Source organism: Eucalyptus grandis, chromosome 5, assembly GCF_016545825.1.
Source record: "Eucalyptus grandis isolate ANBG69807.140 chromosome 5, ASM1654582v1, whole genome shotgun sequence".
Classification (NCBI taxonomy): domain Eukaryota; kingdom Viridiplantae; phylum Streptophyta; class Magnoliopsida; order Myrtales; family Myrtaceae; genus Eucalyptus; species Eucalyptus grandis.
Genome location: NC_052616.1, coordinates 29384878 through 29401480, shown reverse-complemented (window position 1 = coordinate 29401480; position 16603 = coordinate 29384878). Strand labels below are relative to the sequence as shown.

The 16603-nt window shown below is 39.3% G+C and overlaps 1 pseudogene; it reads right to left on the bottom strand.

The window, feature by feature from the left end:
- Positions 1–432: 432 nt before the first annotated feature.
- On the bottom strand, positions 433–11541 carry LOC104428963 (annotated as a pseudogene).
- Positions 11542–16603: the final 5062 nt, after the last annotated feature.

The window sequence follows — 16603 nt, the reverse complement described above, 5'->3', positions numbered from 1 at the left end:
TGAAAATCGACCAAAAAGCCACAATTGAATTTTACGAAAAGATTTAAGACTAGATTGATACAATTTAAAATTTTAAGATAAAAGTCACACATGTACAATATGTCTAAGACTCGATTGAATAATTTCTTATAATTTTGGAGTCAAGTCGATCAGTCCTGTTGCCACAAAAATATTACCACATGCTTTACCCAATTTTTTTCTTCTTTTAAAAAAAAAAAAAAATTCTCTTCTTAGAAAAGATAAGAAGAAATTTTATCTAGGGAACTCAAGCAATTCAGAAGCTGCACGCTCCCATTCGAATGGGGAACAGATATAACGACTGATGCAGAGTGGCTTGATATTGGTTTGCTTTGTCCTTTTGGAAAGGAACTACTTATTGAAGACATGCTTTTGTTCTTTATTACACACTGACTGGTTTCTCCTGCTGATGTTTTAAGATTGGCTCAATATGACGTCCAACTTGAAATCCTTTCCCAACAAAAGTGACAATCCTGAGACTTCAACAATCGCAAACTCTCCACCATCACTCCATTTTCCCACTGTTTTCACTGTTCTCTGTCCAGATTTTGCTTCTACATCATTGTATGACTCATGCCCCCTTAGTCTCAACATCCTAGTTCCTTTTCTCAATCCTAAAATTGTCATCTTATTAATTGCCCACTTCTTAATGAGAGCGAATTCCCCATTATCAACTTCTGATCTGTCAACAAGATCATTCCCAGTTTTCTCACAATAAAACCACGCTAGACTCCACTTATTTCCTTCCCCTCCCATTTTAACATCCTCTCCGTCATCCAAGAACACTTGTCCTGAGCTATTCCCATTCCCATCAACCACAACTAACAGCTCAAACGGTGTTCTCCGAGCTGCTTCTGTAATCATGGCCTCTCCTTGCATGGTTAATATATTACCTTCCCTTACATGCACATGAGGATGATCGGGCGGTGCATCAAGCATCACATTCATTCCTGAAGCTGTACTCATTGAATTTGAGTAATTGAAGAGATCGAACCAGTTTCCACTTGGAAAATAAGCATCCACTGTATTGGCACCAAATTGTAGCACACCAGATTGTAGCACAGGAGTCACCATCATACCCTTACCAATTAAGAACTGGAAATTGATATAGTAAGTCATTGTATCCTCAGGGAATGAGAAAAATAGGGGCCGAGCAATGGGTATCCCCTTTTTGTATGCCTTATACATCAAGGTATACAAGTACGGGAGCAAGCGATAACGAAGCTCAAGCACCTTGCTGGTAGATGCAGCAACAGAATCCCAGACATAGAGCTCTTGACGAACAATATACTTTTCAGAGTGGTCTCTTGCAAAGGAATAAAAGGCCCCTAGCTGCATCAGTAAAAGCTCTAAAATAAGTGCTTAAAGTTGTACGACAAAAAAACATGATTTACACCTCTATTCAGTCGCTACTTGACATATTCAAAATAACATGAATTACAAGCATAGAAGATACCCTAACTTCCCCTCACCCTAAAGAAAATTTATGTAGTTTATTTATGCCTTTAAAAGGGAGTAAAATTCCCCGCCCCCCTAAGAAAAAAGAGAAGAAAATTGATCAACTCCTATGTCTAAATACAAATCAAGAAAGGCTTGCAAGTAGTTCAGTTAATATAAATTAAGAAAAGGCATGAAAGATATTTACCTGAATCCATCGGTTGCAGAGCTCTTCGGTTGTGTCACCAAAGAAACTGCATATATCAGCTCCTACTATTGGAATTCCAAAGAGCCCAAAATTTAAAATTGCAGGAACTGAGTAAGCCAAGTCATCCCATGTGGCGGCATTGTCTCCAGTCCAGTGTGCAGTGTGCTTGCCAGAGCTTAGAAAAGTCGATCTTGAGAGAATGAATGGCCTTTTACCAGTAACATTGACTAAGGCCTTGTTTGTTGCTCTGGCTTCCAAAAGTCCATAGAGGTTATGAGCATTGTAATATGAAATATTGCCAAAATGAAGTGATATTGCTGGAATAGTTTTGTTGTTGATAGGCCGATGAACTCCTGCATTGTTCATTTTGTAGGGAGGATTGTCAAGAGTGGAAGGAAGAGGCGGAGAATCATTGAAGTTGGACAACTCGTTCATGTCGATCCATAGGCCATCAAATGGAAGAACATCGTGAAACCTCTTTATCTCCCCACCCTAATAACTCTCACTAGATGGGTGAAGGAAGTCAGGGAAGTACACTGGCCCTGGCCAAACAACACCTAAATATGGCACTCCCTCACGCTTGATGAAGATGTTGGCTTGCATCCCCCTGATGTAGGTCCCATATGTCTCGTTCACACTAATGCCTGTTAAAGATCACCCATTCAAAAGAAAAGGAAAGTATTATTAAGATGGCAATTTGCAAGAAATAAAAAGACCAAGTTTCAAACACAAGCATTTCGGCACCAGCATACCTGGATCAAGTATTGGGACATACTTTTGATCGTTCTTGTGAAGGCTGCTGACAAATTCTTTCATCTTTTCCATCGGAAAATTGATAGGGTCAAGAGTGAAGTCCTTGTTTGCATCCATATAATCAATGTCGGTCCACATGACTTCCAGTGGAATATTAGCTTTTTCATAACCAACTACCACGCCCTCTAAGTCTGAGACATTCATGTAACCCCACCGGCATTGATGAAATCCTTGAAAGTAAATCAATGATACTTTATCAGTAGAACTAACATTTCAAACTAGTCAAGTAACACATGCAGAAGAAGCCATCTACCGTGAATCAAACATTACAACTGATCTACGCCTAGCAATATATACCAGGAAAGCGACCACATTTCTTGAACATCCGTGAAAACTATGGTAGGATCAGCCGGGGGTCAGGAAACAGTGGTTTTCAAAGGATAATAACACGCCTTTAAGATTTGTTCCCTATTGAGCATAACATGCACAGTCTGACTAGTGTCATCTCCGTGAGAAAATTAAAAAAGCTCATAAAGCAAGTCAATGGCAATAAAATCTTCAATTCCATCTTCATTATGCTAGATACTACCCCACTACATAATCATGCTCGAAATCTCACAGTGATTGCAAAATAAGCTACGGAAGTCAATGAGCAATAGTGGAACCAAATTCATCAAAATGTAAGCAGCAACATTTGAAAGAAACTCATCAAAACCATATACTGAAGGACCAGTATGGCATCGGGGTCGGCCGGCCAATGAGCTTGGTGTACTGCTCCATGATCGCCTCCGGTGATGGCCCGGGGAAGAAATACAAATCCAACACACCACCGATCACCTTGTAAGTGATCCTATCGCCAGTGTACACCACGTCCATGCCATTGCTGTTCAGCAACAGAACGCCATGGCTCATGCCCACCCCAACTCCTCTGCTCCCGTCGCCAACGGACGACTTGATGTCCATCTAAAACGGATGCGACCTGTACAAGTTGACATCGAGGTTCAAACTACGGATGTCAGCGTTCCAGAGAGTAAGGGTTTGGTTGGGCAGGAGTCGGAGCGATGGCTTCGTGTGCTCTCCCATCCCGTAGAGGGATGATGGTTTTAATTATTAATGTAATGGGCCTAAGTTGGCCCGTCTGCCCATATTGGGCCTAAAAGCCTGGCCCACAAAATTAGGGCCCATGGATGGAGGGATACGTTGAAGAGTTGTAACTTTTGGGGGGACGTCTTTTGCTGAAGGGACACATCTTTTGGAGAAGACGTGTTTAAGGGGAGAAAAGGAAAAGAGAACGTACCTTTTGGAAAAAAAGTATGCTTTTCTTTTCTCCCTCTCCCAAAACCAACGTAACTTGTCCCCCTTTTGAACCAATAGTAGGCTCCACGGTAGCGGGATCAGTCCTTCCTCGAACTTCAACGTTGGTGTTTAACTGTGGACAATAAGGTACGCTCGATTATGTAGTGTAACTTTCGATCGGTGATACATGTTATTCCTGGGCTCGTCTTCCGCATTCGTTTTAGGGGTTCGATTTAGTGTTGAATCCGGTTTTCGGGAATCCGATATTCCCAACATTGATATCAGAGCCCTAGTTCATGTTTTCCTGACCCATTTCATGTTTATGAATGATTTTTGATTGAATTTTCGTGAAAAATCGACCGACACCGATAAGGGGTGGAAAAATCCCGACACCCGATTATGTTCACCCCGTTTTTTTTTTTTTTTTTTTTTTTTTTTCTGTGTAAGTCAAATTTTTTTTTCTAAAAGCGTAGAATCGAAGCCCTCGTCGAGACTAGAAAAATGAGTGGTGAATCGCCGCCGGGCACGCGCCGATTCAGTCCCCCGTAGGCACGTGCGACGCACGCGCCGTTTCGGCCGAAGGCGCGTGTGACACACGCGTGGAAGGCTAGCGCGCGCCGCGCACTCGTCGGCTGACGTTTGCGTGACGTCAGCCTACGCACGCGCGCGGCACGTGCTGGTCGGTTTGCCCGACCGGCCTGACCGGGCGATCCGGCCCGACTCGCCGCCCGTTGACTCCAACCGTTGACCGTTGACCCAAAAAAAAAAGGAAAAAAAGTATGTTTCTTTTTCAATTATGTCTATGTGGGTTATAAGTAATCCATTTTTTATTATGCATTTGTTGCATGAATCATGGAAAATTATATATTTTCCCTTATGTTCATTATTGATTATAAGTGATCCATTTTTAGTTCTGCATTTATTGCAGGAACTATGATGCGTTATGCACGGATACTTGCATTCTCGAGAACGGACGAAGGAAGTGCAAGACTTAAAAGACTGATGACAGAGTTAGCTAATTATCGGTGGCATGCCGGTGATTTAGTATCACATGTGGTCAGGCTCAATCAGATGATACAGGAAATCATCTGGAATGGCAAGCAGTGTTAGATCGCCTATGGGAGGTCAACGTAGTCCCGAGTTATAGGAGGCTAGTAGTAGCTTTTGTAAGAGAGTACTATAAGATTGAGTTAACCAAAACTTCAACCCTTAGATTGAGTGCCACATGGCGCAGAGTAAATGCGCCTTGGAGGCAACATGAAAGCTCTCCAAAAGTTTTTCCATGGTTGGCAAATGTGCCTTCAGATTTCTTAGATGTTTTGACTAATAAATTAGCAATGATTTTCCCTATTTATTTTCTAGATTAGTTTGAGATGTTTTTGGTGTAAATATCTCTTTCTATGTTGATATTTTCCTCTGTATATATTACTTAGTGTAGTTGATAGTTGTATTATGTGAAAGCATTATTATTCTATTGGATGTCAAATATTATTTGCTTTATGTTATTATTGACTGATGTGGGTAGTTCATAGAAGTTTTTGTAACTTCATAGAATTTATTTTGCATAAGACAATTATATTAATGATAGTTTTAAGTTAGGATTTTTGGAGGATGATTGGAAACATAGTAACCCTTAGATTCTGAAACCTTACTTGAAATTGTTCATTAATATGATGGGTCTGTGCAAAATGGATGCATAAATGATAGGCATTAATAATTCGTGCATATATGTCTGATGTGTTCAGATCAATGGCTTCAGCCACAAAGAGCATAGTTGCCGAGCTGAACAAAGGTGAAAAACTCAATGGCAATAACTATGAAATATTAAATATGAAAATTCAATATGTGCTTGAATAGCAAGAAGCACTAGAAGCTCTTGACCATGTTATGGAAGAAATTGAGAATGTTGTGCGCCACCTTGAGCTAGCAGAGGACTGCCTCAAGGCATTTGAGAAGGAAACACATATTTGCTATATTGCTTCCAGCTCAGAAGGAGCTTCAAGCTCTAAGCGCAAGCGCATTGATTCGTTCAATATGTGGAAATGCAGGGGATCAAGTCCTTGCAAGAAACCAAGAGTTGACCAACATAAGAGAGAAAAACGTCCTCAAGTGAAGAGTATTTCAAGGGTGAAGTGTTACAACTATGACCAGAAGGGTCACTACGCTCGCGACTATCGCGAGTCAAAGAAGGTACTCACCCCTTGTACTCTTAAGAGCTTTGCTAATGTGTCAAGTTATGTGTTCTTAACTGAATCTAATCCTTTGTGGACTGTAGATTCAGGAGCGACAGACCATGTAGCAAAGGATAGAGAATCATTCATGGAATTCCGACGAGTACCAACTAGAACTAAGTGAATCTATGTGAGAAACAACTCCAGAGCTGAAGTAAAAGGAATTGGCACCTACCAACTAAATATGCGTGGTGGACGCACTTTATTCCTACATGATGTATTGTATGCTTCAGAGATTCGTCGGAATTTAGTGTCTGTTTTGGTATTGGTTAAGCTTGGTTTTAGTGTGAACTTCCATAATAGCGGTATAGATTTATATTTGGATACAAACTACTATGGTAGTGGTCATTTTCCGGATGGTTTTATTGTACTGAATATTGACTGTGGTGATGTCAATGTTTGTTATTCCCTTTTCACGTCTTCCACTTCATATGATAATGATGTGAATGTGTGGCATGCTAGACTTGGTCATATTGGCCAACAACGTATGAATAGACTAGCCAAAGAGGGCTAGTTGGGCAACATTGAAAAGGTCGATTTGCCCATATGTGAGTTATTGCCTAGTAGGGAAAACGACAAGGAAACCATTTGGAAAAGGTAAAAGAGCTGAATTTCCTCTGCATTTAATCCATTCTGACGTCTGTGGTCTAATGAATGTGAGAGGAAGGCATGGGGCTGTTTATTTCATCACTTTTATAGATGATTATACTCGATTCAGACATGTCTATTTGATTTCTCATAAATCTGAAGTATTAAGTTGTTTCAAAAAGTTTATGAACTTGGTAGAAAATCAATTAGACAAGAAAATAAAAGTATTAAGATCCGATCGAGGTCGAGAATATTTATCTGATGAGTTCAGAAAATTATGTGATAAAAAAGGAATAGAAAGACAGTTGTCTATTCCATATACTCATCAACAGAATGGTGTTGCGGAAAGAAGAAACAGAACTCTATTGGAAATGGTTAGGTTCATGATGGCGCATGCTAACTTATTTATTACTTTTTGGAGTGATGCGTTGTTAACTGCTGCCTATATACTTAACCGAGTGCCTTCCAAATCAGTTATTTCCACTCCATATGAGTTATGAACAGGTAGAAAACCGGACTTAAGTTTTCTTAAGCCATGGGGTTGTGCTGCCTATACTCATGAGCCCTCTCACAAGTTTGGGAAATTGGGTCCCAGAGGAAAGAAGAGTATTTTCATAAGATACTCCGAACACTCGAAATGGTATGTGTTCATAGGTGAGCAAGAAAATGGGAGTATAACTAAATTTGAATCACGGGATGTCACATTCTTAGAGAATGAATTTCCTAAGAAGAGCGAAATAGGTGAATATTACTCCCTATTTGAAACCTTGGATCAAGATAATGATATTAATGGAGTTCGTCCAAGTGGGAGTAATATGAGAAGTGATGAATTGAACTCAACTCATTCTCAATTACAACCACATGATGAGACAACATCATTATTATCTAATCCTAGTGGGAGCATAATGAGGAATGATGTGTAAAGTGTACAATCTCCCATACAGCGAACAAGTCGCAAAAGTATTCCTCGTCGACGTTTTGACATTAAGGGGAAACTTTTATGATTGCTCCGCAGGATGAGGATGAGTCAAGAAATATTAATGAGGCTCTAAATTGCCATAGTAAGGAAAAATGGATTCATGCAATGGAAGAGGAGATTGAGTTAATGAAGTCAAACCAAGTTTGGGAACTGGTTGATCTTCCAAAAGGACGCAAAGTTATTGGGAACAAGTGGGTTCTAAAAAAAAAGCGAAAAGTTGATGGCTTGATAGAAAGGCATAAGGCTCGCCTTGTGGCGAAGATGTATAATCAACAGGAAGGAATTGATTATGAAGAAACATTTTCTCCTGTAGTGAGATTTACCTCGATTTGCATTATTCTGGCAATAGTGGCTAGTATGGATCTTGAGTTACATCAAATGCATGTAAAGACTGCTTTCCTCAATGGAGAATTAGAGGAAGAAATATATATGGAACAACCTGCTGGTTTCATAATGAAGGGCCAAGAAGAAAATGTATGTCGACTTTTGAGGTCGATATATGGCCTTAAGCAGTCGTCAAGACAATTGTATATATGTTTTCATAATGCCATAATGGCATATGATTTTACAATGATAGATGAGGATCATTGTGTATACATCAAAAGATCCAAAGATCAATTTGTGATCATATCATTATATGTTGATGATATACTAATTACCGGAAGCAATATGGAGTTTGTAAATACTGTGAAGAGTTGGTTATCTTCCAACTTTGAGATGAAAGATATGGATGATGCTGCATACATTCTTGAAGTTAAGATTTCAAGAGATCGTTCGAAGAGATTGTTATCTCTTTCGCAAGAAACATATATAAATAAGGTTTTCGAGCGATTTCGTATGCAAGATTGTAAACCCATAGACACTCCTATTGCAAAAGGTGAAGGATTGAGCTATAGACTGTGTCCAAGGACTCCACAAGAGAAGGAACAAATGAAACATGTTCCTTATGCTAGTGCTATTGAGAGCTTGATGTACGCTATGATGTGTACAAGACCTGACATATGTTTTGCAGTTGGAATGGTAAGTAGATACCAATCTAATCCAGGTCAAGTACATTGGAAAACCATTAAAAGAATACTAATGTATCTAAAGGGAACTGCTGATTATACGCTGAGTTATCAAGGAAAGGATCTGCGACTTGAAGGCTATTTAGATGCTGATTGGGGAGGAGATTTAGATGAAATGAAATCTACCTTTGAATTTGTTTTCTTACTAAATAATGGCGCCATATGTTGGAGCAGTAAGAAACAAACGTGTATAGCCTTGTCCACAATGGAAGCTGAGTTCGTGGCATTATTAGCAATAGTACAAGAAGGTGTTTGGCTTAAGAGATTTTTGGATCATTTAGGTGTTATTGGGTATGCCGTGAATCCATTATTGGTTAACTGTGATAGCCGAGCAGTTATAGCATACACCAAAGATTCAAAATATCATGGCAAGACCAAACATATAGATAGCAAGTATAACTTTTTCAAATATATAGTTGCACGAAAGGATGTGAACTTACAGTACATATCTACGCACAGAATGGTAGCAGATCCTATAACAAAGCCAATACCTAGAGATATGTTTTGTGGTCATGTAAAATCTCTAGGATTGCGTAGAGTCTGATGTATTGGATATTGTAATTTCCCTGAGTTGTTCATATTAATGAACTTGTGTTTTTCATTATTAATGCCTATGAATCTTTGTTTGATCTTTATGCATCTTAATATTCAGTGCATTACATTAAGTTGAGAACGTATGTCGGACAGATAAAAGATTAGCTCACTCACACGAGTAATCGCCTCTATTTACTGTGTGATAAATATAGATGAGACTGTTTTTAAGCTTATTATCTAGGTGATAATCGAGAGCTCAAGCTTAAAATATATTTGTCGCCTTAACTGGGTGTTAAGATGAGGACATAATATTTACTATGTCCGAAAGTAAAATAACCCACATATTTTACTTTATCTGTCTATGATGCCAGATGTGAGTTCTGATGAATTTTGTGAATGAGTAGATATGTGAACTCAAGTTAGACATTGGGTATGTCTGAACTATCATTTGTATGGTATTAAAGGTGTAGACATACGCTCCATGGGAAATGAGTTAATACCGTAATACGTATTTCATACTACGTATGCATGAGACGACCAATAAGAGTGTCAAAAGTTTGATCTTAACTTTTATGCCGTGTGAGACTCTTGAGGAAAAGAGTTCCTCAATTTTAGTGCCCTCATGACTTTTACTTATTCTTAGTGTTGCTATTTTAGGATGTTGCCAATGGTCATGAGTTGATTCAATCTAATGGGACATTTCTAGAAAAGCAAGCTGAACTGAAAATTAAGAGTTTGAAGGAAAATATCGAATTTGGAGAATCACATTGTAGTTTTGTATTCACTGGTCAACCAATTATGACTGTCTTTGGGATAATCATAGTTGTGAATACAATATATATATCATTGTTTAAAAGAGATCAATAGAGATATAAATGTGATCGATCGATCTAGGGTACTGCATACTAAATCTACTCAGAGTGTAATGCCCATTATGAGCTACTATATATTTCTAACAGATGTATGGTAACGAGCTCTCAAAGTATGCGGGTCGCACGAATTATTCACCGGTATGAATGTTGAAGAGAGGTAAAAAGGATCCTGTTCGGCCCACCATGTGCGAGTGGGAGATGATGATTTTAATTATTAATGTTATGGGCCAAAGTTGGCCCGCCTGCCCATGTTGGGCTTAAAAGCCTGGCCCACAAAAATAGGGCTCATGGATGGAGGGATACGTTGAATAGTTGTAACTTTTGGAGGGACGTCTTTTGCTGAAGGGACACGTCTTTTGGAGAAGACGTATTTAAGGGGAGAAAAGAAAAAGAGAATGTACCTTTTGGAAAAAACGTACGCTTTTCTTTTCTCCCTCTCCCAAAAACCAACGTAACTCGTCCCCCCCTTTGAACCAATAGTAGGCTCCTTGGTAGACCGGGATCAGATCCTTCCTCGAACTTCAACGTTGGTGTTTAATCTGTGGATAATAAGGTACGCTCGATTATGTAGTGTAACTTTTGATCGGTGATACATGTTATTCATGGGCTCGTCTTCCGCATTCGTTTTAGGGGTTCGATTTAGTGTTGAATCCGATTTTTGGGAATCCGATATTCCCAACAAGGGAGGAGCAGCCGGGAGGGAGGGAGGAGGAGAGCTGGAGGTACTGGTCCTTGAAGACGAGGAAGGCGGAGGGGTCGGAGGCGGAGGTGTCGAAGAGGACGTCGCCGGAGGAGCAGCGGGAGACGGGGAAGGAGAAGGGGGTGGTGTTGCGGAGGTTGAAGACTAGGTCGGAGGAGGCGCCGGAGAAGTAGTGGTGAGAGCCGGAGGGGGACGGCGGCGGAGTCGGGGTTTGGTATGGATGGGAGGGAGGTCGGCGAGGGATGAGGTCGTCGGGGACTTCCCATTGACGGCGGTCAGCGTCTGTGATCCGGACCCGAAGACGACCGCTCGCTCGAAGCTGGAAGGAGAACCATGATGACATCAACAAAAATTACCCATTAAAATATACTTAACTATATATCTTGCAAATAATATATATATATAAATTAACATTTTCATTTAACCTTGCAGATTTTTCAATATCGAAATTTGATTATTTTCTTTCCAGCAACAACCTTCTTAGGATAATTTGAAAAATCGAAATATTTTTCTCCTTGTTTTACGTATATTCATACTATGAATTCTTATTGTGTATTATTACTAATATTTGCTTTCATTGTTTAATTAAAAATTTTTACAATAGAATGATTTCAAATTCATATACATATAACTAACAATTTTTATTTTTTGCGCATATATGTCGATTGTATAAATGAATCTAGCAAATATACTTAAAACATTGCTAAAATAAGACCTGGCAACAAGGTGGAGGCTCTCGGCGTCAGGCCCGTAGACGGTGGTCGCGTTGATGAGGCTGAGCTCGGCGGTCAACGCTGTTCCCGACGCATCGGCGGCCATGGACCCGACTGTGTATCCGTACCCGACGACGTCGGGCATCCTCTCTCCTTCTCCGACCGACGCGCGGACGTCTGACGGAGACGACAACAAGTACAAGGACGGAGACGACAGCAAGTACAAGAAGACCAACAACGCAAAGAGAGGCGGAAGACAGCGATGATGGTCTCGCTACTCCTCATGTTTTCGGCTAGAGAGAGAGAGAGAGAGAGAGAGAGAGAGAGAGGAGCTTCGATTACCATCCGCCGCCCGCGGTGGACTTCCCACGATGTGTCTGCCATTCCCGTCCCTCATCAGGGTGATTTTCTTTACGGGGATAAAGGAGATAACGATAAGGTAACTCTCTTTACGGGGGTGGATTACGGGGCCCGCGAGATTGGGGAAATTCCAATTTGTCGGGGCCGGCTCACGCTCTTCTCACGTGCTCATCGGAGGGAAACTCTTGCCCGCACTCGTGTACCGGTCGAGCAAGAATCACGATGTGCGCGCGGCCCGGGCCGTCCCTCATCCGTATATCGCGTGGGGTCGGGAGAGGCATGAGTGTGATCGACGAGCAAAACCGACGGAAATGTCGCTTTTTACCCACCGGTGGGTGGCCGTGATGATTTGCACTTTACTACTTCATCGCCGAGGGAACGAGTTCGAATCTTCAGTCGCTAACGTCTTAAGTGGGGAGCCTTGATGGTGGATTTCTGGGCCAGCTCCCCTTTAGGTATAGTCGGTGGTCGCCATTGGGCCTGTCGGGCCCTCGAAGGCTGTGAGCACCCGCAAGGTTGTGCTAGACCGGATCCTGGATACCAAAAAAGAAGCAAAAAAAAAAAAAAGATTTACAGAGTTTTAGTTTTCTTTTCAATGTTTTCTTCTTTCCTCATTTGAGCAGTCACAATTCACCTCTTGATATTTCAAGTTTCATAATGTCAAATATGATGCATGCATGATTATACATGATGGATTATAAATTATAAAACTTCTTGTGATCTTGATTATAGGAAAATCTTCGCTAAAAGTACAAAGTAATTGTACTTTTTTCAATCAAGATTTAGTTAAAGAATGACTTGAGGAGAAATCATGTGGAAGCTTAATGCACTTTTGTCTTAAGATTTACATGATGAGTCCTATATGAAATTTACGTAACCTGATTCATTCCATCACAATAATTTGATGAAAAATGCGATTACTCACGCTACTAGTGGCGTTTTTATCTCAAGTTGGGGGTGTAGGAATATGAAGGGATGATCCTTCAGTAGCCCTATGATTAGACATACGATCACCAAGGCGACCGGTTTGTGTTTACACCTAAATTTTTGCCCAAAAAACTCTCGTGCGTTTCATGAAAATTAAAGATCAAATCTATTGACAATGACATAATTTGACACCTAATCATGAATATTTTTATTGCACGGTCTTGCATTCTTATGCTAGGCTGCATTTTTCCGCATTTAATATAAATAACATCATTTATTATTATTATTATTATTTTGTGAACCGACTTGATGTCACTTGTTCCAGATCTTTCGTGGAAGATGAATAATTTAAAAATATTTTTCCTAAAACTGATTGCTTGTACTGATTACAAAAATAAATCAACAACGTATATTTTTATTCTTATGTCAAATGAGAGCCTAAAGTGGTCATGATTGTTTCAAATAAAGACTTGGCTATAGCTAAATGTTTCTGCCGATCAAGGGCATTTTTCCTCTAAAGACAATGTTAATTTTAATTTTTTTCTTTTTTTCTTTACTTTCCGACGAGGGCCTGATGACTCTCACCAGCCACTAAGCAAGGGCTACAACCCTCACCTGTTGCGAGCGAGGGTTGCCTCGCTTAGATCTAGCGAGGCTATCCCTTGCCTAGCCCTCTCCAAGCTTTAGCCACCACTTGAGATCGATCACCAATGAAGAAGAAAGAAAACAATAATAAAAAGGGAAAAAGAAGAAAAGGAAATTTTTTTTTTAAAAAAAAGGTAAAGAACGAAAAGAAGGCTCTTCTTTGAAATTAACATAGCTACTTCAAGCTTTTATTTGAAACATGATTCACTTCATATCTTTATTTGAAAAAATAAGTGCACTTTGAACTATTATTTGAAATAAGGTCCACTTCAAGCTCTTATTTAAATTTTTCCTTAATCTTTTGTCAATAGACGTATAATTAAGAAAGTCTTGTGATTTTTCACGTGCGAGATTTATACTCAATTAGGCATTTTTTCCATAAGGTTAAGACTTTATTTTTACCTAAATTTAGAAAAACAAAGAATAAATAAATGTCAATTTTCTATGACATTGCTTCCTCGTGTAGAGTTTACTAATTCATGACGCATTAAGGTGCCTCTCGCACTTCTTGATATGGTTGGTTTAGTTTTCTTAATAGTTTTTTTGTATCTCATTTAGAATTTGTAACGACTGATACGAAAATTACAACGAAATTAAAGCTGAGAAGAAGAAAAAGAACAAGCAAATTTACATGGAAATCCTTGCGGCAAAAACTAGGGAAAGTGGAAAAGCAAAATCCATTATAAAATTTCAAGAATTACAAAAAATGGCTCAAAAACCTAAGACTTTTTCTATCTCAATATCTTAATCTAATCATTCGAGGAAAAAAATATTTACATTGCTCTCAAGCCCTAACATTAGCTCAAGCCTACACATAATTCAAGACATATTCAATAAATTTCCACCTTGGCTTAAATTCTACATAAGCAATGAACAATCTTCTCCTTTCTCTAGAGTAAAATTCAGGTACAACAAACTTTAAAAAATTCCAAGTAATAATTGAATTAGGCAATAGGCAAGGGCTTCGTCAACATATCAACTGGATTGTTTTTTGTACCAATCTTCAATACCTTGATATAGCCATCAATAAGAATGTCTTGAATAAAGTGATACCACACATTAATGTGCTATGTCCTCTCATGATACCATTGATCTTTAGCAAGATGTTTGACCATCACTATGGAAATAGTCATGCCAAGATCCACATTGTGCTCTCCAAATAAGTCTCTTAACCATGTCTCATCTTTAACGGCCTCTATAATAGCCATATACTTCGCCTCTATAGTAGACAGAGCAATCATATGTTATAAAGTAAATTTCCAACATACTACACAATCTCCAATAGTAAAGATGTACCCAATCAAAGATCTCTTGTCAATGCCACTAGTATAATCGAAATCAACATATCTTGTAAGAGTGTCATTAGTTTTCTCAAACTCTAAACTAAAATCAAAATTACCCTTCAACTACGTCAAAATCCACTTCATAGCTTCCCCATAAATTTTTCCTATGCATGTTTAATATCTAATTACCACACTGATAACATGTGAAATGTCAAGTCAAGTACAAACCATATCATATATAAAACTACCAACTACGTTAGAGTATGGAATATGTGACATATTTTATATCCTCATTTATTTGTGGACATAAATTAGCCAATAATCTAAAATGAGGAGCAAGTGGAGTACTTACTAGTTTGAATAATGTAGAAGATTGCAAATTGAACCTCCATTGATCAAATTGAATGCTAGTCTAGAATAGGTCAAGCGTAATTGGGTCAATTAGGGAATTTCGTCTTTGAATTTGATACCGTATGCTCACTAATTTGGTCAAATTAAACTAAATGATTGTGGTTTTGTCAAAATTTATATTGGAGTTGGATAGTGTTAAATCAACTGTATCCGGTTTTGGCTAATTTGCACTAGCGTGCATTGGCCTCCCTCAACTTGCGACACTCATCTTCATATTTTCCTTGAAGTCTCGGTAGCCGAAGTTCATCGATTCGTCCAACGGATTCTCTTTAATCAATTGATTTCATTTAATTGCTTAGTTAATTTCATTGAGTTTATTTCTCCTACTATCCTTTACTTCATTGATTCATAGAGTGGCCGGACTATTATTGGCTGATTCGTGAAATTTATTGAGGGGATACAACGACCAATCAGCTCGATCGAGCATTGCAAAGTCCAATAACAAGGTTAGTCTCTATTGAACTTAGTTTTATGATGATGGAGGATGGATGTTTATGGCCAATTGCATATGTTGAGTTAATAATGGCTAATAATGTTGCTGACATGTTGAATATAGACTTAGAATGATGCATGTTCTGAGAATCATGTGTAGAAATTGGTAAGTGATTGTTTGATGATAGGTTGTTACATGATATTGTGTTCTAGAAATTCAAAGTTTAGTGAGTCAATGGGCTTAATTGACTAAATTGATCAGGTAGACTTTTTTTTTTTTTTTTTAATCTGAAATGTGATTACTATAGATTTACTTAGCCAATTTTTGAGGAAATACATCAAAAGCATCGGTCCATAATAAGTCTAGTAGACCGGGCGGGGGATTAGACAACCAATTATAGGGAAGATAATTTAAACGACATGCTTTTACAAGCCAATCTGCTGACCGGTTTGCGTTTCTGTTGCAATGGGCCAAGGAAATATTCTAGAACTTCTTCAGCTTGTCTTGGGCCTGGTCCAGAAGAGGCTTCACTTGCCAGTTCAGTTCTGTTGAAGACCTTATGGCTTGCACGAGTGGGAGGCAGTTAGAATGTACTTACAGAGGGAGTTTCGCTTGGTTGGAAAGAAGATCTAGGGTTTCGAGGAGAGCAAGAGCTTCCGCCTGTGTAGCCGAAGAAGCGTCCACGATTTTCGCGAAGCCATCAACAAGATAGCCTCTAGAATCCCTACGAATACACGCGATTACTGCTCTGCTTTTGCCCAGTCGCAGTTCTTCTTTGATCGCCGCTTCCACTTCGCTGTGTTGGGTGAAAGATGCATCTATGTTGATTTTTAGCGTGTTAGAAGGAGGAGGTTGCCATCTAGCATGTGTAGTTTCATTCTTCTATTCAATTGCTTGTAGATGGCTTGAAAATATGAGGTTGTCAAACAAAGCATACGCTTGGAATAATGTGTGCTGCAGGTACAGGGGACGGTGGCTGAAGATGTGCTGGTTCTGGTCCTTCCAGATACTCCAGAGAATAGCAGCAACTTGGTCAAACTTGGTATGTGTGGGATTGGTTTTAAGCTTATATAGCTAGTCATCAAACCGTGTTAACCCAAATCTAGATATTGTAATTTCAGGGGTGCGGCTCTCCATATTTGAGCTGT